Raw genomic sequence first — 22729 nt, 5'->3', positions numbered from 1 at the left:
AGGACTTAGCACTAGAATGATGCTCTACCCGAAAATCTTGTTTGTTTTTGCTGAATAGGTACTGAACACTTTCTCACTATTTTTCTCTCCCTTCTCACATTGGTAGCTGCAAACATAGAGCTTGTTTTGTGGTACTCCTGTAACACATGTGTACACATGTGTACATCTGTGCACCAAATCCAGTCCTGGATCCATCTTATTTACAGTTTTATTCCCCTTTACCTTCTGCTTTTGTTTTTACTACTAAAACATTTTTTTAATTTCAAATTTTCAAATGCAACTCCTCGAAATTCTTCTTAATCATTCTTCATAATTCCTCATATTCAAAAAGAATTCCTTAAAATCATCTAATTTAGTGCATAAATAAATTGTCAATGTTATCTCAAATATGCCTTTTTATAGTTGATTTGATTCAATCAGAAAGTCCACACATCACATTGGGTTGTACATCTCAATTCTTTTTAACTTGGTAGCAATCCTCCTTCCCTCTTTTATTTGGAAAAAAAATATTCATGTATCTTGTAGAATTGCTCACATTTTGGACTTTGCTGATACATTCTTGTGGTTTTTGTCTGAGACGTTTCCTCATACTTCATATTTCTTCTAGATTATCTACAGGCTGATCAGATATGTTTGTTTGTTTGTTTGTTTTGAAGTCTCACTCTGTCACCCAGGACGGAGTGCAGTGGCACAGTCTTGGCTCACTGCAACCTCCGCCTCCCGGGTTCAAGCAATTTTCCTGCCTCAGGCTCTTGAGTAACTGGGATTATAGGCACATGCCACCATGCCCAGCTAAATTTTGTATTTTTAATAGAGACAGGGTTTCATCATGTTGGTCAGGCTGGTCTTGAACTTCTGACCTCGTGATACGCCCACCTTGGCTTCTCAAAGTGCTGAGATTACAGGTGTGAGCCATCGCGCTCAGCCAGATTTGGATTTTTTAATGTGAATATTTCAGTGCTAGCTTTGGACAGTTCCTGCAGGGTTATATTAGGAGACATGTGATGTCTGATTGCTTTTCTTTTCTTAATTGATCAGTAAGATCAGATGGTGTCAGCCTGACCCATCCACTATAACGTTCCCCACAACATCTTAATTAATGAGTTTAGCAGATTTAGATTGTTTTTATCTTTATCATTATTTCATTAGGACTGCAGCATAGTGATTTTCTGATCCTATGGTTCCCTTTGATTTTTTATTTATTTATTTTTTGAGATAGAGTCTTGCTCTGTCACCTAGGCTGGAGTTCAGTGGTGCAATCTCAGCTCACTGCAACTGCCATATGTGGGTCCAAGCAATTCTCATGCCTCAGCCTCCTGAGTAGCTGGGATTACAGGTGTGGGCCACTAGGACCACCTAATTTTTTTTGTATTTTTAGTAGACACGGGGTTTCATCACATTGGTCAGGCTGGTCTCAAACTCCTGACCTCAGGTGATCTCCCCACTTGGCCAACCAAAGTGCTGAGATTACAGGTGTGAACCACTGCACCCAGGCCCCTTTCTTTTATTAGTTGTAATTCTTCTATAAATAATAGCTTTCCCTCAACTATTATTTGGTTATCACAAAATGCAGATTACATAAGAAAGCCAAGATAAATATGTCATATTTTTCCCTTGCCTATTTTTGAAATAAATAGTTGGTATTCTTTTATTTAAAATATCACTATTAATTTACGGATTTTTAGCATATTTGATGTATTTCAATGAGTTGCAGTCATTATTCTTTTTGATGACCCAATTATTTTGTTTTTGGCCAGTGAAAGCTTCTTCAGGTTAGTTTCATTTGCCTTTTGTCTTTTGATGTGACCCTAGGAATTTTTGAAATCTGGTGCAAGAAAATATTCTGGGCTCATTTTATGCATTTATTGACTTAGATCTGAAGGAGTTATTTTTCCAGAAAGTTCTGATCACTTTTGGTGATCTAGGTAATGAGAGGCACTTGTTGCTAATGGATTGATGATTTATTTCTTTCAGGTCTGTGTAATAGACAAAGTTAGGAAGTTCGTAATTTTTATTGGCAATACAATTTCATTATGATACAATACTTATATTTCCAATTCAAATTCAGATAATAGGAGTTTTTATTTACCATCTTAGATTTTATGTATTTCTAATCTCTTTTTGATTACCATACAAATCTTGGTTCCCAGTAACATTAATGGAAGGACTAATACAATGTGTTACTTACTCTATTAAAATAAAAATAATAACACTATAATTACTCCCCATCCCCACACTTCAACCTCTTTGAGATATACGGAAACAGTCAAATTATTATGTTTTAAAGTCATTTGAAATAATTCACTATTGAGGAAGCTACAGATTTCATAATGTGAGATTAATTTTTTTCCCCAAGTTTTCAGAATTTTTAAAAATTCAGTTTTTTGTTTTATAACTATGTAAAAAATAACATGGACCCAAAACAAAACAACACAACAAAACACATTTAGAAATATTTGTCTTCTACCTGTGTCTCCTCTACCCTGTTCCCTCCTCCCCAGTGAGCAATAATATTCCTTAGTTTTTAACTTATCTTCCCATTTATTTTTAATATAGTCAAATATGTATCTTTCATCCTTAGAGGAAAGGTAGCAATCTTTATATATAGTTCTGCCCCTTGGTTTTTTCTTTTTCTTTTTTTGTTTTTAAGAGGCTATCCTGGATATCACTCCATAATGGTTTATAGAGATAATCCTCATTCCTTTGTTTAGCTCCATAGTTCTTCACTGGGTGATGTTTCATATTTTATTCCTCTCGTACCTTACTATAGGTAAGGTCTGCAGTACACTCGAGGTTGTTTCCAATTCTGACTGCTACAAACAACATAGTCGTGAATAGCAATTTGTGTATATCATTCTCTATTTTTGCCAACATATCTTAGGCATAGATTTCTAGACATAGGATTGCTGGGTCAAAGAGAAATGCATGTATTATTTTGTTAGATATTTTTGACTGTTTTAAAAATGGAACTTACTATTATGTTGGATGCATCTTTGAAAGCTACTTTAAACTTTTTTAAAAAAAGAACATTGGGGTATAGATTACTTTGAATATTTATTATAATAACAATATCAAGCACTAAATAACATACATTTATAATTATATGAGTATCTATCTTTTATAGGCATAAGATGCTGTTATAAAAGTTAATATTCATCAGGGATTATCCACAAATTTCCCTTTTCCCTGGTCCACCAAAGTGAACGCAATTGCCTGATGGACCTTTCCCCACTCCTCCACAAGCTTTTCTCATCCCTCACTCCCTACATTTGTCATTGCCAGACCAGTCTCTAGACTTTTGTAAGAATGGATCAAGAAAGATTTCATGGCGGGGAGAATGACCCAGGGAGAAAGTTGGAGGGATAGGAGGTGGGAAAAGTGGAGGCGAGGGAGGCTGAAGGTGCACAACGTGTTGGAGAGGTGGAGGCAGCAAACGAAAGGTGCTGGGGGACATAGAAGGGAAGAAGTAGAGGGGAAGAGACCTAGGAATATGAGAAGTGTTGCTATAACTCATGAGATTGATCCACTCTCATCTTCTTTTGGAAAAGCAAGTTAACAAAATTATTCTATAATTACTTTTCTGGCTCTTATACTGTGTATCTTGAACATGACACCACATAGAGACTGATCTATATGGACCGTGACTTCCACAGGGCATCAAGTCTTCGTAATGGAAACACCTGAGAGTTTACAGATAATACAATACTGAGATCTAAGTTGGCTGTCAGTGCCAACTTAATAAATTCATTCATACATAAATAAATTATGTATGAATAATATAAGTGCTGTAGCCTACATACTAACTGAAGCCCACCCAGATCCCTACAATGCAGGTATGCCTCTTTCTAATCATAAGCAGACCTATAAGGCAAGACTGAGTCACACCAGATGTCCACTTACATCTTAATGCTTGAGTCCAAGTCTTCTGGCATAAAATTATATAAGATCACAGGCAAAATATCTAAAAAAGAACAAAAAACCCCATAGCAACAGAAAGTAGAATCTGATTCTTAGCAAAGCCAGTACATTAGCTAAACAGAATAGTCCGGGGCATCAAAATGTTAGCAAACATTCTCCCTCTAAGGAGAAACTGAGGTCAGGTTGCCCCAGATCAAAGCCCGAGGAGAAGCCAGATCCTGCCACACACAGAATTCATTCACTGGAAAGGAGCCTTCTGGGCCAAGTCCCTGATGGCATTTAGGACTGACTGGAAATGCATTCCCTGAGAGAAGGGTTTTGTAATCCTCGATTTAGTTTATTTCAGTCCGTGGAAAACTTAGGAGCTGAATTCAGGATTCTTTCTTCCAGAGAAGATTTGGGCTTGTGTTTGCAACAGCCTTGGACAGCTACAGACCTGCAATTCCTTTAGCCCCTTTCCTTGTGTCAGGCTAATCTGGGAACCCGAGTCGATTCTGCTCTTCCTCTGCTCAAAGTCCAGCTCTGGATTATTGCGTTGATATTGGCATTTGCCCTGAGGGCAGCTCCTTCTTTTCCTGCTCACTGCTGTGGTTTCACCTTAAAGTTTTAACAGTAAATGTAAAATTTCCATATATGTATCTCCTTTATCCTCATAAGAACCCTGTGAGGTAGCAATAATTAACTGCCTCCCTCCATCAGCCAAAAGCGGGAATAAGGCGTTAGAGGGTACAAACTCCTTGAAAGTTACAGGCCCACTTAAGTGGTAGAGTCAGCATTGTCTGTCTCACTCCAAAGTAAATGGTTTTTTTTTTTTTTTTTTTTTTTTTTTTTTTGACAGTCTTGCTCTGTCGCCTTGGCTGGAGTGTAGTGGCGCGATCTCGGCTCACTGCAACCTCCACCTCCCAGGATCAAGCGATTCTCCTGCCTCAGCTATGACTTTCAAAAAGTCACTCTGCTGTTTCTCCTCATTTCAGTCCAGACTTTGGGCTGCCAGCTAACTGGCTCTTTTTAAAACATGGCTGTTTAATATACCATCATTCTAACCTTCCTTGATATGCCATCTCTACTTCCCACTGAAATGCGTAAAAGCACATTTTTTTTTTTTTTTTTAAAGAGATGGAGTCTCGCTCTGTCACCCAGGCTGGAGTGCAGTGGCCTGATCTCGAATCACTGCAACCTCCACCTCCCAGGTTCTAGCAATTCTCCTGCCTCAGCCTCCCAAGTAGCTGGGATTACAGGCTCATGGCACCATGCCCGACTAACTTTTTGTATTTTAGTAGAGATGAGGTTTCACCATGTTGCCCAGGCTGGTCTCGAACTCCTGATTTCAGGCAATCCACCCGCCTCGGCCTCCCAAAATGTTAGGATTACAGGTGTGAGCCACTGTGCCCGGCCATAAAAGCACATTTTGCCATAGCATTGAGAAATAAAGATGGCAACAGACCACTTGCCAATGTCTGGAAAAATTCTAAGTGAGACATGGCGGAGCTTCAAATGACAAACTTTAGGTGAATAACACTCACTTTGACCTGTGAAACAAAATGGCAAGGCTGGTCATGATGATGTCTAATAGCAGATTTAACACTCCCTCTCTCTGTTCCTCTCTCTAGGCCATGCCATCCCCGCTTTCTAACTCGCCATATGCACTGAACACAGCAGTTGTCTGGAATGGGAGGAAAACAGCAGTAGGGTCTGTGATAGTTTCTTCCCAGCATGAGATGTGAAAACAGCCTAGGCATGACTGGGCACAGTGGCTCATGTCTGTAATCCCAGCAATTTGGGAGGCTGAGGGAGGTGGATCACCTGAGGTCAGGAGTTTGAGACCAGCCTGACCACCATGGCAAAACCTTGTCTCTACTAAGAATACAAAAGTTAGCCGAGCACGGTGGCGCATGCCTAGTCCCAGCTACTCAGGAGGCTGAGGTAGGAGAATTGCTTGACTCTGGAAGGCGGAGTTTGCAGTGAGCCAAAATTGCGCCATTGCACTCCATCCCGGGTGACAGAGTGAGATTCCATCTCAAACAAAGCAAAACAAAGTGAAAACAGCCTAGGCAGAGAGTTAAAGCCTGGTAGTGGAGTGGTCAGAGAGCTGGTTTCTTGAGACAGCACTGCCCTGTTCCTCCCTCCTCCGTCATGCCCATGTTGTGCCAACAGAAATAGTTGATAGGGAGAACTGGAAGGAGCAAAGAGAAGTCAAATTGGCCATAAAGCCACTCAGGAAAGAACGCAAGTGATTTGGGGAGAAGGAGGCACGTGAGTTAACAGGTTTTGTTGGGGGAAGGTACTCAGGGGAGCCAGCAAGGAATGAGTTACTGGGCAGAGGGCTGGAGAGAAAAAGAAGAAAAAGATTTCAGAAGAATAGTCATGGTAAATGGGAAATGAAGGAGTGAAAAGGAAGCTTAGGACACTGCTTTGTGTTATATAGGGAAATTCCTTATCTGCCACCTGTTGGCGAGATGTTAATAATCATGCCAATTGTTTTTCAATGCCCTTTTGCAATGTGCTTCTTTTTGCTGTGGCTCTGTGTAGTGAATGACTGTGAGGTGGTCCAAACTTACCTCCTCTGCATGGTCATGCCAACGGGCAGTGGAAGAAACAAAGGACTACTTCTTAGTCTGGGTGAATGACTTGATGCATGTCTACAGGACAGTCATCCCCTGTCCTGTGATCTGAGGAGGGGGCCCAGGCAGGCAGGCAGGCAGTACAGAGGGGAATCTGTGCCAACTCTGCTGGGAGACAGTTGAGCTTCTGTGGATCTTCAAACAAAAACAAATCTTCAAAGCAAAAAGCAAGCCTGATCCCTGGCTTCCAAGGTCTGGAGGAGGCTTCAATAGTGTCTGGCTGAGCTCCCAAGCCTCTTTCCTTGGTCTCATTCCTTTCCTTTCTTCCCCCCAGCTGAGGTTGCTGCCCAGAGCAAACCACATGTGGGGCCACACATCCTGGCAGGCCACTGCTGGTGTCTGCTGCCTCAGGGATGCTCCAGCCACCTCGTTCTTCCCTGCAGCAGGCCTCGCTTTCCGCCTTCCATCCCAGCCTGCTGTGGGCCCATCAGCCTGGTCCCACCCCCATGGAGAACCCAAAGTCTTACTGTATGTAACTCCAGGTGATGATCCTATGTTTATAGCGGTGTTCCAAACCCCCTTCCTTCCCACCCCCAACCAAAGGTTTCCCAAACTCTTATGGTTCCTGGGTCAGGAGGAAACAGGCTCACAGCTTGTGTGTTGGCTGCAGCGATGAATCCAAAAAGCAGCTCCAGGGTGTGTGTGTGTGTGTGTGGTGGTGGGGCGGGGCAGGCACTGTTGGGGAGTGGGAGAACACAACCTACAAAAAATCATCATTAAAAAAAGATTGGCCAGGTGCTGTGGCTCATGCTTGTAATCCCAGCAGTGGGAGGCTGAGGTTGAGGATTGCTTGAGCCCAGGAGTTTGAGACCAGCCTGGGCAACATGGTAAAACGATGTCTCTACAAAAAAAACACAAAAAACAAAAAACAAAAATAAGCTAGGCATAATGGCATGTACCTGTGGTCCCAGCTACTGGGGAGGCTGAGGTGGGAGGATTGCTTGAGCCTGGGAAGTCAAGGCTGCAGTGAGTCATGATTGAGCCACTGTACTCCAGCCTGGCTGACAGAATGAAACCTCTCAAAAAAATATTATAAAACAATTACTTAGGATGCCTGTAATTTGCCAACCTTGCTGTAGATGCCATGTTACCAGTGATTTCCTGTGCTGACAGCTTGTCATTGTTTACTCTTGTATTTACCAAATTCTGGCCTAGGCATGACAGTGGGCACCTTCCCCTAGCCCAGTGCCTATGTTCTGGGTGTCAGAAAGGTTTTGCATATAAATACATAATTACCTATATGTATATGTGTGTGTGTGTGTGTGTGTATATATATACTTATATATATATAAATACATGTAATTTTGGGGGCCCATTTGTTTCACATTTTACAGTTACCTTACTTTTCCCCTTGTATGTATTTGAGAAAATGCTAATATACAGAGAAAAAGTGGTTCTTATAGCTTAAATATGTGTTTTTTCCACTCCATTGCTTTTATACCGGTTTTTAGCATTTAACATAACTAGTATGTTGCATTATATATATATACATACATATATATGTATATATGATACACATATATGAAATTTTTGAGAGATTTGTACTTTTTTAAAAAATCAAATTTGCTAGTTCTGCTTGACTAAGTAGTGAAATGATTATTTTAAAAAATATTGTTGCTCATTTCAGAGGCATATTCACTAATAAATGTGTAATATATACCAATTTAAACAACAACAAAAACAAACCAAATGAAGCCAAATCAAAATAAAAATTTAACCCAAATTGAACCTGTAAAAACAATTAAGCCACAAGAATGCAAAGGAAGCATAGACTTAAATGAGTCTCTACCGTTTTCAGAAGTGCACTTATGGAGAATCTGCCTTCTTTCTCTCTCCGGTTCTGTTTCTTTCTGTGGCTGCTTTGTCTCTCCCTTTAGTTTTTCCTCTTTATTTCTCTCTCCTCTTTCTTCCCCTCCACTTGTCTTCCCTTCCTCTGTGTCTTATTTTCCCCTTCATTCCGTTCAGTTTATGTAGTCCTTGCTGAGGATAACAGGGGAGACATTTTTGAGGCTCCTTCTGCTCTTTGTCCCATGTCATGGAGGGAGTGCTGGGGTCTGAAGCTACAGGTCTCCTCCATCCTGAGGGGCAAATCTCTTCTCCTGAGACTCCCTCCCTTGCAGCCTTTGAGTTCACACCTTACATCAGCATTCCCTTGGCTCCATGTCCATTTGTTGAGACTCATTAAGGAAGGGAGGATGCACCAGGTGTGTGGCCATGGTGATGTTCTACGGTGAAGCTAAGGGTGCTTTCAGTTGAGTTTCCTGGAAACAGACTCTGGGATGGAGAGTTGCATACAGCATTTTCTGGGAAGTGCTTTTGGGAGTTAATATGTACAGGGAGACGAAGAAGGCAGGAACAGACAGACAAGAAACTGACATGCAATGAGATTGCAACTGAGCCTCAGCTCATCCTTTGGGCAGCTCTGGATCTGAGATAGCTCTTCAGAGTTGTCCTCAGTCAGGTACAGGCCTTTGGGTCCTTCAGTCAGCCAGTTATTGGTCTTGGGCACCAGTTGTGAAGGGCAATTCCTATTGAGCCATCAGCAGCCAGTATTCCCAGCTGAGGAATGGGGGCATCTGCAGAGAGGAGGCGATCTAGGAGTTATATCTAGGGTACACATAATATGGGTGTTCTGTCTTCACCCATCCAGTATACTCCATTCTTCTGCAGCCATAATGATGAATGAGACATGGGTTAATTAGACATGAATTTGACCTTCATACAAAGAGATAATGACCAAAATAATTTTCTTTAAAGCAAGAAAAAAAAAAAATCAAGAAGAGGATATATTATTTTCAGGGGACAATCTGGAAAAGCCCCCTGAGGAGGTAACTTTGAACTGGGCCTGAGGGAAAAGGCCAGAGTTTGAAAGATAGAGGTAAGTGGCAGAGAAGCAGGAATGCAGACAGAAGTCATCTTTTTCAGTGCAGTCGGCCGTCTGTATCTGTGGGTTCCACATCTATTCATTCAACCAACTGCAGATAATGTAGTTATGCCTATGATGGTTGGTCTACACTGAACATGTACAGACCTTTTCTCTTGTCATTCTCTTTTCTTTTTTTTTTTTTTCTTTTGAGACGGAGTCTCACTCTGTCGCCCGATGGCACGATCTTGGCTCACCGCAAGCTCCACCTCCCGGTTCACGCCATTCTCCTGCCTCAGCCTCCTGAGTAGCTGAAATTACAGGCACCTGCCACCACGCCTGGCTAATTATTCTGTATTTTTAGTAGAGATGGGGTTTCACCATGTTAGCCAGGATGGTCTTGATCTCCTGACCTCATGATCCTCCTTCCTTGGCCTCCCAAAGTTCTGGGATTACAGGTGTGAGCCACCGTGCCGGGCCTTCTCTTGTCATTCTCTAAAAAATACAGTATAACACAGTTTACCTAGCATTTACACCGCATTAGATATTATGAGTAATCTAGAGATGATTTAACGTGTACAGGAGGATGTGTGTGGGTGACATGCAAGTACTATGTCATTTTACATCAGGGACTTGAGCATTCTGAAGTTTGGTATCCATCGAGGATCCTGGAACCAACCCCCCCATGGATACTGAGTGATGACCGCACCCTGAAGTCTGTGCAGGCCTCCAAGCTGCAAATCACTGTGAAGAAAGAAGTCCTGGTTCCTTAAAATAAATATCCCTTAAAGACCTGGAGCAAAGCCTCGAATGAGTAGGATAGAGGGAAGAGAAGCCCAAGAGGCCTTGCCCCTGCAGGTGCTTCCACGTGTTAATACCTGGAAGATGGCTGGAAGCTGCGGGTATGGAGGCGTTCCCCATGAGGACTAAACTCTGATTTGTTTATCTTGCCTGAATTCCTGTCTAAGGGGTCTGGGGAGTCATGCCCTACAATTCATAAATTCCCATCAGATGGGTTTGATTGAACCCTGTATATCATGATTTGCTTTCCAACCCGACTCTGGCATAACATTATGAGACAAGAAAATAAAAGTATTTTACTCCAAAACACCTTTCTTTGCCATGTTTTGAAATAGCCATACAAAGTTGTTCTTTGTGGGGGAAAATTTGCATCTGTAAAGAATCTCTACTAACACAGCTAGATCTTTTTCTTCCAGACCTTCCCAATCCTAAAGAGATTAACTAAGATCTGAATAGGAAACGTTTGTCACCTGTTGTCTCTAAGGGCAGCCACTATAAGACTTTAAAAGAACTTTGGTCTCCACAATCTTTATCTTAACCTGAACATTCCCTTTGTATGAATCCCAGGTCTAAAGACAAACTCAACCAGTTGTTGTCTAGAAAATGTTTAAATTCACCTATGGTCTGGAAGCCCCTGCTTTGAGTTGTTCTGCCTTTCTGGACCAAACCAATGTATTTCTTAAATGTATTTGATTGATGTCTCATGCCTCTCTAAAATGTATAAAACCAAGCTGCGCCCTGCCCACCTTGGGCACATGTTCTCAGGACCTCCTGAGGGCTGTACCGTAGGCCATGGTCACTCATATTTGGCTCAGAATAAATCTCTTCAAATATTTCACAGAGTTCAACTTTTTTCATCAACACCTGGAAACCTCTTTACTTTCCCCCATGACTTTAGTATCCTGTATATAATGGAAGTTAGTCACAGAGCCATTTTCTGAGGCTTGTGTTTTGAGATGAAGGCTGGGAAAGCTCTAAAGATCATAATAGCTGCGGCCTTTAAATATCTGAAGTGTGCCATGAAGTTGTGGGAAGGATAGCAGGCAGTCAATGTGAGTCCGAAAAGCAAACCTAAGGTCACTATATGGATGGAACAGGAAAACAGGTGGCTTGCATGTTTTATTTTAAACTCTCAAGCAATAGTATAACAAAAGGCAGTGCTTTGTCAAATTCAGCAGGGTATGAAGTAGTGAGTAAGTGTAGGAGGAGATATTCAAGCAGACATTTGAAATGCAGACAAGGTTAAAGAGGATTCTTTCATTGGGATGAGCAGTTGACCTAGATGATCTTCAAAGCTCATTCTAGCTCAGAAATAATACAATAATGACTAATATTTATTCAACATTTACTATATTAGTTAAATACAATTTAGAGACAGCCAAATGCCTGGGCAGATAAAAAGTGATCTCCAGGGAATCTCTGACCCATCCCACAAGTGTTTACAGCAGATGCTTTTGTGCAGATGAGGGAACCTGCCCAGGGCTTGTGTGGGCATGCCCATAGCCGACTGGAGCTCAACATGCACACTGGGGGAAGTGGATGGATTATTTGAGTCACCCATGAAAGGTGGAAAAGCAAGCGCCTATCATAGGGTTGATATCAGAAGAAAATGTAAATCTTTAGCAGGGTGCCTGTTTGGCGTATAGTAAGTGTTCATTAAATGCTAGCAATCCTTATAAATGCTGTGGTATGGAAAATGTGGGCTGTTAAAGAGAGCATAGAAACTTGCCTCCTCCTCAGCCCAAGTATAGGAGAGAAGCACACCAGTCTGGATAAAATAGTGCTCCATGAAGAGGGGAACGAAATTTTGGTAGAAGAAAGAGTAAGAGCAAAGAAATGGAGGTGGGATTGTGCATCCTTTTGTGGGAAAGGAAAAGCATCTGCTATGTCTGTTGAGAGAGGGTCAGGTGGTAGGAGCTGTGCTTTGCAAGTTAAATGAGACCAGATCATGAGTTGGAACTTGAGTGAGTTGTTAAGCAGTTCACCCAGTGGGGCAGTCCTACAGTGTGAGAGCAGGGATTGATTTCCATGGTTACATACCTTTTTTTTTTTTTTTTTTTTTTTTTGTAGGTCCTGCTGAGTTTATTTGGATTCAGAAAATATTGGAGGACATATTTATTTGGGTAAAGATATAGCCAAGAACTGTCTAGATCAGGGAGTGATTACAACTTTGGACATTAAAAATTGGGGGAGGTTTCTAGATAGCCATCATTTCTTATTTATTCTGAAAATATTTAATAAGAAAAACTTTATGAGCACAGCAATACTCCTTCATGGGGAAAATAGAAAGTAGCTCATTCTATATGTTTCTGAGTATCTAAGAGGTTTGGGAGAGGAGAATTTTGCTTTTACCAAAGCTATAGGTGTTTCATGTAATCTTGACCCACAAATTGCTAGAGCAGGAAGGAAACTTTGAGATCACGTAATACACTTCCGCTGATTTTAAGTACACAGAAATGCAGAAGCAGAGAGGCCACGTTCTTTGGTCACATGGCAAGTCTCATAGCAGTGACAGAATGTGGACCTCTCATTTCTCCCTTTCTTGTTCTTTCCACACAGGTCTTGCTAATACTATCTCTCCCCTGTAGTTTCTGAGAGTTATCAATGTAGAATGTGTTAACTGAGTTTCATATTTACGCCTAAGACAGACCTGCATAGATATGCAGGGGTACAAGGCACCATTTTATCACACCAGATGTCAGTTGCTTTCAGAAGCATGGGTCCAAGAAGCCTGAAATACCAGTCAGTCAAACAACGGCAAGAAGTTAAAATAGTAAAGGTAGTGCTAAGTCAAAATGGCTATGGATGCCAAAGCCCTTAGACTAGCCAGCCTTGTTAGCTGCCATGTAAGGCAACACCAGGGTCAGTATGACTCATGATCATGTTTATTCTGGTGCAGACTTGGCCAGTTCTGGGCTGGAGTGTTTATTTGATTGGGCCTTCTGAATCTGTTCCCCATGGGCTTACAGATAAAGAGCTTTAGGCCCCTTGGCCTCCTACCTGGTATGAAAGCCATGTCTCTTCCTGAGCAGGGCTTGGCTCCTGGAAGCTGAGAGAGGTGCACCTCCTGGAGCTGCTGCCTCAGACAGCCTGCAATAGGACTGACCTCACACCTGCCCTGCTGGCCAGCCTCTGAGTTCTGGGACGTTGCCCAGTCTAGCCTCAGGGCTCACCTTTCCTACTTCTCTTTCAGGCTGTGTCTGGCACTAACCATCCTGCCACCCCTAACCACAAAGTGAGGCGTGGCCTATACCCAGCTCAAGGGAAGGACCTCCCTCCAGGATATGTAGATCAGGACTCTTTCTCACTGGAACTTCTCTCTGTGATTCATACAGGAGTTAATCTAGGTCAAGAATTGGATCCCAGGGAAGTAAATATCTGCTCTGGGACACCAAAGAGAGAATCTGCAGTTTGAGGATTCTTGGTTCCTTAGTGGCTAACAAGTGAGTACTCCCTTAGCCCTCTTCTCCTGAACGAGGTCTACAAAGGAATTAACTTAGATCCTTGAGAGACCAACATTGACTTTCAAGAGAATGTGAGAACAGATTTTGATAAAGCAATGGACTTCACAGCTGATGTGACTGGCAGTGAAGGATGCACCTGGTTGTTTCACTGTCTTTTGTCCTGTTTGCCTGATGTACATGACTTTCCAATTTCATTCACCTATGTCAAATTATTGCAACCCCGAAATTCCATGTAAACTTATAAATTAACCTCCAAAGAAAAGCCAATCAAAAGTTGAGGCCTTAGAATAATGATAATTCTTTTGGCCTGAGAAGCCAGGCTTCTGGATAATAGACCTACTTACTATGCTAATTACCTACTTCTTATGTATGCCCTGAGTATTTCAAATACAGACATTCATTGGTAAGTATATGTGAGGCTGTAAGAGGAACTTTTTTTTTTTTTTTTTTTTTTTTGAGATGGAGTCTCGCTCTGTCGCCCAGGCTGGAGTGTAGTGGCGTGATCTCAGCTCACTGCAAGTTCTGCCTCCCGGGTTCATGCCATTCTCCTGCCTCAGCCTCCCGAGTAGCTGGGACTACAGGTGCCCGCCACCATGCCTGGCTAATTTTTTTTTTTTTTTTTTTGTATTTTAGTAGAGATGGGGTTTCACCGTGTTAGCCAGGATGGTCTCGATCTCCTGACCTTGTGATCCGCCCGTCTTGGCGTCACAAAGTGCTGGGATTACAGGCGTGACCCACCGTGCCCGGCTGAGGAACATTTTTGAACTGTTTTACATATATAAGGTTATCATTACAATGATAGGAACAGTATGGAAAAATTCAGAACACAGAAGTTTAAACTGGAAGTCTATAGATACAAGGAACAAGAACATGAGTTCACTGTTTTGAAAGCAAAAATTTAGGAGAGAACAATGACGGTTAATTTCATGTGTCGCTTTGACAGGTTCACGGAGTGCAGATATTTGGTTAAACATGATTTCTGGTGTGTCTCTGTGAAGTGTTTCCAAATGAGATTAGCATTTGAATCTGTAGACTGAGGAAAGTAGATTGCCCTCCTCAGTGTAGGTGGGGCATCATCCAATCTGTTGAGGGATAGAATAGAACAAAATGGCAGAGGAAGGGAGAATTCACTCTCTTGCCTGACTACCTGAACTAGGACATCTCTTGGACTGTGAGCTACACCATTGGTCCTTTGGGTTCTCAAGCTTTCGGACTTGAACCAGCTGCACGACTAGCTTTCCCAGGTCTTCAGCTCACAGAGGGAAGATCATGGGCTTTTCAGTCCTTATAATTATGTGAGCCAATCCCTTATACTCTCTCTCTCTCTTTTTCCTATTGGTTCTGTTTCTCCAGAGAACTCTGACTAATGCAATAAGCAAAAGAAAAAATGCTTATTTATTTATTTACTATTATGGAAAGTTTCAATATACAAAAAAATACATAGGATAGTATAATAAATGTCCATGTATCAACTACTCAGCCTCAACATTACCAACTCATGGTCAATCATATTTCGTCTACACCCCTACCCATGTTATTTGAAGGAAATCTCAGATACCGGGTTAAAGAAAATATTTTAGAAGACATATAACTGATGGTTACTGAAGCTGGGTGATGGGCACGTGGAGTTTCATTGTCTGTTTCGCTTTTCTATGTGCTTGAAAGTTTCCATAATATTCAGATTAGCAAGTAGAGATTGTTAGCCATTATGGAAAGTTGTGTCAAAGAAGAGAATAAATAGTGCTCCGTCTTTCTCCTAAAATTGCATTTCAGCTCATTACAAGGTATTCTTTTAAAAAGCTTTCATGTTTAAAGAATAAAACAAGCCAGTGGTGTTCTGGCAATGCAGAATTTTACAACTTATAAACATAGGCTTTAATAGTGGTAACAATAAAACTACAACACCCCTTTTACCCCCCAAAAGTAGTCACTATTAGCTGCCTACTTATGTGGACTGGCATGTTGTTAAGTGCTTTCTATTGCAAGGCACAGAGAGCCAAGGTTTTAGAAAGTGAGATGGTGGCACTCAGTAAAGAAAAGCTTCTTGATAGCCAGGGGTTAGATAGTGCTGCTACCAGTGGATAATGAGCTCCATGTCACTGGAAATGTTCACATTCAGGCTGGTAACTGCTTGGCTCTCAGTAGGCATTGGTTATTACTTGGATTTCAGAGGCAACCCTAATCCCAGATCACTGGGTCTGTCTAAAGATAGACAATGAAGTCTCCTCATTCTATGTGAAGAATCACCTTCTCTGTAAATTAAAATCTGATTATTTTATGCCTATTTAAATCTTCACATGAAATGTCTCAGAGTCACTGGCACATCTGATCAGGATCAGACTAGATAATTTCCAGGATCCCTTTTACTCTTAATTCTGTTTTATACATCTTTGTATTTTCAGGTCATGTGGTAGAGACTCAGCCAAAGTGACTGAATGCAAATGTGATTCAGGTTTATTTTGTGGCCACTGTGAAGTACACATCTGCTGTCCAGAGTAGTTTCCTCTCATTTCCAAAAGAGAGAACCAAGTTTTCTTGTTTTATTGCTTTTCTTGGAAAGGTCATGCTCAGAGGAGGGGCAAATATGTTTCAGAATGGATTTTTTTTTCTCCTCCTTCCTCTATTTTCTTTCTTCCTTTTACCCTAGTGAGTAGAGGTCTTTGATATAAAAGAATGAAGGGACATAAACTTTGTTAGCATAGTAAGAAATGACAGCTATGCAATAGAATGTGGTCAGTATTAGTGGGAGAAAGGTTATTAGCTTATAGATACTCTGCACTGAAGGTTGAACAAAGTCCTGAAGAGAAAGTAGAAGAGCAGAAGAGATCAAAGAGAAGACCTAGAAAGGAGACCAGAAAAATAAGGGAAAGTTCTGGACATGCATTCTAGGTGGATTCTCAGTGAACCTATTGGAGACTTGATGAAGAGTAAAGGAAAGTTGTGTCCTGTCCTCTGAACCCCATGAATATGCCATTCAACCACAGTAAGATGGTCTGATAATGTACGGTGACTTCATTTCCTACTAGACCTTCCAGGAAATGTTATTATGGTTGAACAGTAGCATGTCTTTCCAAAACTGCTTCAGGAATAATCTCTTGGGGGTACAATCTGAAGATACATTCCCATAGTAGTGGCTGCTCAGCAACAGGAACATGCTTAAGGCTCAGTCTTCATGTCCTAAGCCAAAGGCTCTGGGTTAGTGTGGGTCACCTGGCTATTGATGTTCATTGGACATGAAATGAGTGAGACTAATTTATCTCTACATCCCATGAGTCCAGAATAAAGCCTGGCACATGGTAGTTGATAATTCAGAGTTTTTTAAAAAACAAATAAATGAATAAAATTGTTGCTTCCCCACATGTAATGTTACCTTGCCCCTTCTTCAGAATAAGGGGAAGGTAGCTGTCTTTTATTCTAGATCGAATATCCTGAAAATGGGGAAATTAGTTTTTGAGGACTTGATAATTTCTCTCAAGTATGCCCTTTTTCACTTCCTGGACCATGGCCCTGTTCCCTTGGTAATATCCATAGAACATTTTCTAATGAATGCTCTTCTCAAAGACAAGATCTTGCACTTGAAAAAAAAAAAAAAAAGCACAGAGACTGGGCACAGTGGTGCATGCCTGTAGTCTTAGAACTTTGGGAGGCTGAGGTGGGAAGATCGCGTGAGCCCAGGAGTCTGAGACCAGCCTAGGCAACATAGTGAGACCCTAACGGTACAAAAAAATAAATAAATAAAAAATCAGCTGATCATGATGGTGCATGCCTGTAGTCCTAGTTATTTGTGGGGCTGACATGGGAGGATCAGTTGAGCCCAGGAGATCAAGGCTGCAGTGAACCATGATTGAACGACTGCACTCCAGTCTGAATGACAGAGTGAGACCCTGTCTCAAAAAACAAACATAGAAAAAATAAAACACATAAACTGGGCACAGTGGTGTGTGCCTGTAATTCCAGCTACTCAGGAGGCTGAAAAGGAGGATTGCTTGAGCCTAAAAGTGCAAGAGTAACCTGGGCAACATAGAGAGACCCTATCTCTGAAAAACAAAACAAAACAAAAAAAACAACAAAGCACAGTTTTATGGCAATAAAACTTCAACAGAATGAAGACTGGGGGACTTTGGATTTTGGGCTGTATATCTCTGAAGGGCCCCCTTGCTGATGGTAGGCACATAAGCCTCACAAACTTGAGCAAGAGCTTGGAAAAGAAGTTCAATGGTTGCTGTCAGGGTGGAGGGGAAGCAGAGGAAGAGATTCTTATAAATCATGACTGGGCATGCAGAGGGGGGTGGTACTGGCAGGCTGGGAACCTGTAATGCTTTCCTTTGCTTTGTTCCAAAGGGAGCAGCCCTATTGTTCCTATCTGCCTATGTTTTGGGATTGGACTTGCTGGATTAGTTTACTCTTTGGCTTTGGCTACTCTGCCTTTTTGATCCTTAGTTTGCTTGCTTTTGCAAAATAATGTCAGCCTCTACCTACATCATAGAATTTGACATAGTGTTCTCAAGGCACTAAGCTCCTTGAAGGATGAAGAAAAATAATCAGGTACTGTGGTTGAAAGTCTCCGAAGATGGCTGCCACCAATTCCTTCCCTTCCTATAGGCACAAGTCATTTCCCCATCAAGAATTGGTTTATTTCCCATTCCCTGAAATCAGGCTGGCCCTGTGATTGCTTTCATCAACAGAATATGACAGGAGTGATGTTCTGGGACTTCTGACTCTAGCCTTAAGGAGGATTGGAAGCTTCCATTTATTCTTCCTAGAATGAATCTTCTTGGAAAGAAACTACCATGTAGTGAAGAAGCCTAAGCAGCTAAAAGGAAAGTCCCAAGTGGAGAAATACCATAACAGTGAATAAGGCATTATGTAAGTTCACAAATGGCAGAGGCATTGTGGAGAGGGAAGGGAAGTCCATATTCACGGTAATTGTTTCTTCCAGTGAAAAAAAGGTCTACCCCTTCCTTGATGGAAATGGTCCAGTGTAATCAACCTGCCATCAGGTCGTTGGTTGGTTCCCCATGGAATCATGCCCCACTCAGTGGTTCAGTGTTGATCTCTCTCTGTTCTTGGAATTTGGGCATTGTATTAGTCCATTCTTGCACTGCTAAAAAGAAATACCTGAGACTGGGTAATTTATTAATATAAAGAAAATAGGTTTAATTGGCTCAGGGTTCCATAGGCTGTACAGGTAGCATAGCCAAGGAGGCCTTAGGAAACTTACAATTATGACGGAAGGTGAAGCAAAGCAGGCTTGGCTTACGTGTCTGGAGCAGGAGGAAGAGTGAGTGAAGGGGGAGGTGCTACACTCATTTAAACAATCAGATCTCATGAGAACTCTATCACTATCACCAGAACAGCAAGGAGGAAATCCACCACTATAATCCAATCACCTCCCACCAGGACCTCCTTCCAACATTGGGGATTACAATTCGACATGAGATTTGGGTGAGGATGCAAATCCAAACCATATCAGGCACTCAGCAGTGGATTTAGAGAATTCCTTATATACCATTGTGATATTCCATATAGCATTGCTTCTGACTGGCAACTCATTTCAATGTAAAGGAAATCTGGCAATGAGCTCACACTCATGAAATTCATTAGTCTTAACGGTATCACCCATAATCCCGAAGCAGTTGGCCTGATTGAACAATGTGGTGGTCTTTGGAATACTCAGTTATAGAATCAGCTGGGGGACAGGACCTTGCAGGGCTAGGATAATGTTCTCCAGGATTTGGTATATGCTCAGAATTAGCAACCACGATGATATAGTGCTTAGTTCCAAGAATTAAAGGGTGGAATGGAATGGTTCTCTCAAAATTACCCCTGATGGTAAACTAGTTTTTTTTTTTTCTTTTCTTTCTGTACCCGCAATTTTGAGCTCTGCTATTTTAGAAATCTTAGTTTTCAAGGAAAACAAAATTTCCATTAGAGAAGAAAATTAAAAGTTCCTTTAAAGTTGAGACCACTACATGCGCTCTTAATATCATTAAGTCAACAGATTATGGAGGGGCTTACTGCTCTGGCTCAGCAATGTTGGGGCATTCTAGGAGGAAAGAGTCTTTGTTTGGGGACTGTGACGCACATTTAGGTCTTTGGTACAGGGTACCAATAGAAACTTCTAGTCATGGGTCCAGCCCTAAAACACATCCCTCCTTCTTCTCAAATGCCATTTAGGGATAGAAAATTGCCCACAGTTGAGAATGATTTTTCATGAGGGCATCATTTCAAGAAAAAAAATTAGAGACTTGTTTTTCCTTTTCATCACTCTATTTTCTAGTTGGGAATTTAGTTTGAACCGTTTTATGTGCTTAAAGCATGATCACAAACTTTAAGAAATTGGCCAGGGTGAGGCCAACAGCTTTAGAGATATCTGAATTGGCATTCTTTATATTGTGGATTCCATGGTGTTAGAGGTCATTTGATAGAGAGCAAGTTGCAATACCACAGTGTTATTTTCTGTCTTGATAGAAATTTTTATTAGAGAAAATACTTTGCTATCCAGAAGGATGTATTATACTGGCCTCTGCACAGCAAGCTCAGGTTCTAAATAAAACTTAATTTGTGCCAATGGGGATTGCATCAGCTGGTTACACACACACACACACACACACACACACACACACACACACACACACACACACACACACACACACCCTCTGGTGATTCTTACTTTCTGTCTTCTGTCATCATAGTGTTTATTGTAGCAACACCTGCAAAATACTTCTAGAGGATTTGTTCTGGGTAGCACTGTTTGTTATAAGCTCCTCTCAGCTTCATGTATTTTCTGGGAAGGTCCACAGCCCCCATTCTCATTTTGGCCAGTAGCTCCCACCTGAGGCAGTTCCCATCATATCTGTGAGGTTAGTTAAACTAGTTTACTTATTTAGGTGTTGGTTGCCTTAATTCAGAGGTAAGAATACTGACTTGAAGGACTAAGAGTTTAATGAAGGGTCCTGAAGAACTTAAAAGTTTTTCCCAATGCCAGCCAGGTGAGGTGGCTCATACCTGTGATCCTAGCACTTTGGGAGGCCAAGGCAGGAGGTTTGCTTGAGCCCAGGAGTTTGAGGCCAGCCTGGGCAATATAGCAAGACTCCATCTCTACATAAAAAACGGTTTTTCCAATGTTAATGTTCAGTGGCTTGATACGTTTAATTTCTGTCCTTCTTGCTGTGTTCAGTACAAATTTAGTAAAGTGGCACCTCCCCAGAGATCGTCAACTATGTAGCAGGTCCCAGGAGACAGAGCCTGGCTCCAGGCATTACCTACCATGCCTCTTAGAAGCTTCCCTCTTCCAGCCAGTGGCCTCCATCCTACCTCCTGCCCTCCCAGGATTCAGTTTTCCAAGTATAAAGCTGTTTGAAACCATATATGACTAAAGTCAGAGGGGACCTTACCTTTGTCATCCCCCCTAATTCTTCATTGAACAGATGGACAAACTGAGGCCAAGGGAAATTAGTGACTTGCCCAAGGTCACAGTGCCAGCCAGGAGCAAAGCTGGGCTATGTGTCTCCTGTTAAGTGCTCTCTCCATTGAGCCAAGATGCCTGGCATCAAATGATTGAGGCTTTACAGGGTTGCTGTGACTAGAGATGACTTTCTGTACCATATTTTCTTTGGTAAGATTTCAAGCTAAATATCTCTCTCAGTTCTAAAATATTTACACCGAGTATCAGGGGTCTTTGGACACCATTGCTTCATTAAGTTTGGCAGCAGAGGCAGCATCCCCAGCAGTAGCAGGGAGCATGGTGGGTCAAGTACAACTCACTCCTCTTTTGGGGAGATGTGGCCTCAGTGTGGGGGGGCCCAGTGACCCATTTGCTGAAATGATATAAACTTCATTTGCAATTCTTGGGGTTTGTAATGGCCATGTGAATGATGAAGAAACACATATTTAATGAGCAGATGTTATGTTCTAGATTCCATGCTGAGCATCACAATGGCTAAAGCTGGGGCTTTGTAGACAGTCATATAGGTTCAAGTCCCAATTCAACTAGTTATTAGCTGTTAAATCTTGCACAAGTTATCTAACCTCTAGACTTTAGCTTACATATCTGCAAAATGGAGCTGCTGCTGCTATACCTACCTGTCAAGGTTGTTATTGAATGAAATAAGTTGATATTTATAAAGCACCAGAACAATGCCTTCTAAGCACTTACCAGGTAAGTGCTATATAGTGATTGCTACATAGTAGTGCTATATAGTGATTGCTGTTACTATGCAAATTAAAAATATATTCGTGTAAAACATTAACATGTATTTTTACTAGGATGAAAAGATACAGATTACATATATTAGAATTGCTACCTACGAGGCTACATGGAAATTTTCTTTTTTTTAAAAAAGCGGCCAGGTGCGGTGACTCACACTGTAATCCCAGCACTTTGGGAGGCCGAGGCGGGCAGATCACCTGAGGTCAGGAGTTTGAGACCAGCCTGACCAACACGGTGAAATCCCATCTCTACTGAAAACACAAAATTAGGTGTGGCGGCGCATGCCTGTAATCCCAGTTACTTGGGAGGCTGAGGCCAAAGAATCACTTGAACCCGGGAGGTGGAGGTTGCAGCGAGTTGAGATTGTGCCACTGCACTCCAGCCTGGGCAATAAAGCGAGACTCTGTCTCAGAAACAACAACAACAACAACAACAACAACAACAACAACAGCAACAGCAACAACAACAGCAACAAAGCAACCAGGCAAGCCATTCTAGAGCCCCTATTTTTAATCACAGCAGATACTGTTTTGTTATTATCCCAGTGAGAAGATGAATAAACTGAGGCTAAAATAGTATAAATCAAGGCATCAAACATTCATGAAGCGGCAGGAGAAGCACTTGGAAGATGGTTTCTGCTATCAGACGGGTGATTTTTAGGTCCTTCTTTTTCATCACTAAACTTCAAGATCTGCTGTCTGCCTGAAATTCATACTGTTTGAAGAGCCTGCGCAGATTCTGCTAGCCACACCAGGCTTCTGGAGAGACTGGAGTCAAGAGATGTGTTTTCTAATTGTAGGAAGTGTTGTCTCTAATCCTTGCAATGAGCTTCGCCAACAAGTTTTATACA

The 22729-nt window shown here is 41.7% G+C and overlaps 1 protein-coding gene across 7 annotated transcripts in view; it reads left to right on the top strand.

The window, feature by feature from the left end:
* LOC105470888 (receptor transporter protein 1) overlaps positions 1-22729 on the top strand; it is a 142642-nt gene that overhangs the window by 33972 nt on the left and 85941 nt on the right. Inside the window, exon 1 of one of the 7 annotated variants that reach the window (XM_071090677.1) lies at positions 13569-13646. The exons of 5 other annotated variants lie outside the window; for them this stretch is intronic. The gene's annotated coding sequence lies outside the window, so the exon portion shown is untranslated. Of the gene's footprint in view, positions 1-13568; positions 13647-21661; positions 21829-22729 lie in introns of those variants that run through there. One more of the 7 variants, XM_011723171.3, reaches the window with a different exon arrangement.

This window comes from Macaca nemestrina, chromosome 2 (assembly GCF_043159975.1).
Source record: "Macaca nemestrina isolate mMacNem1 chromosome 2, mMacNem.hap1, whole genome shotgun sequence".
NCBI classification, from domain to species: domain Eukaryota; kingdom Metazoa; phylum Chordata; class Mammalia; order Primates; family Cercopithecidae; genus Macaca; species Macaca nemestrina.
Note: the sequence above shows the minus strand (reverse complement) of the source record. Positions and strands in the feature narration are given on the sequence as shown.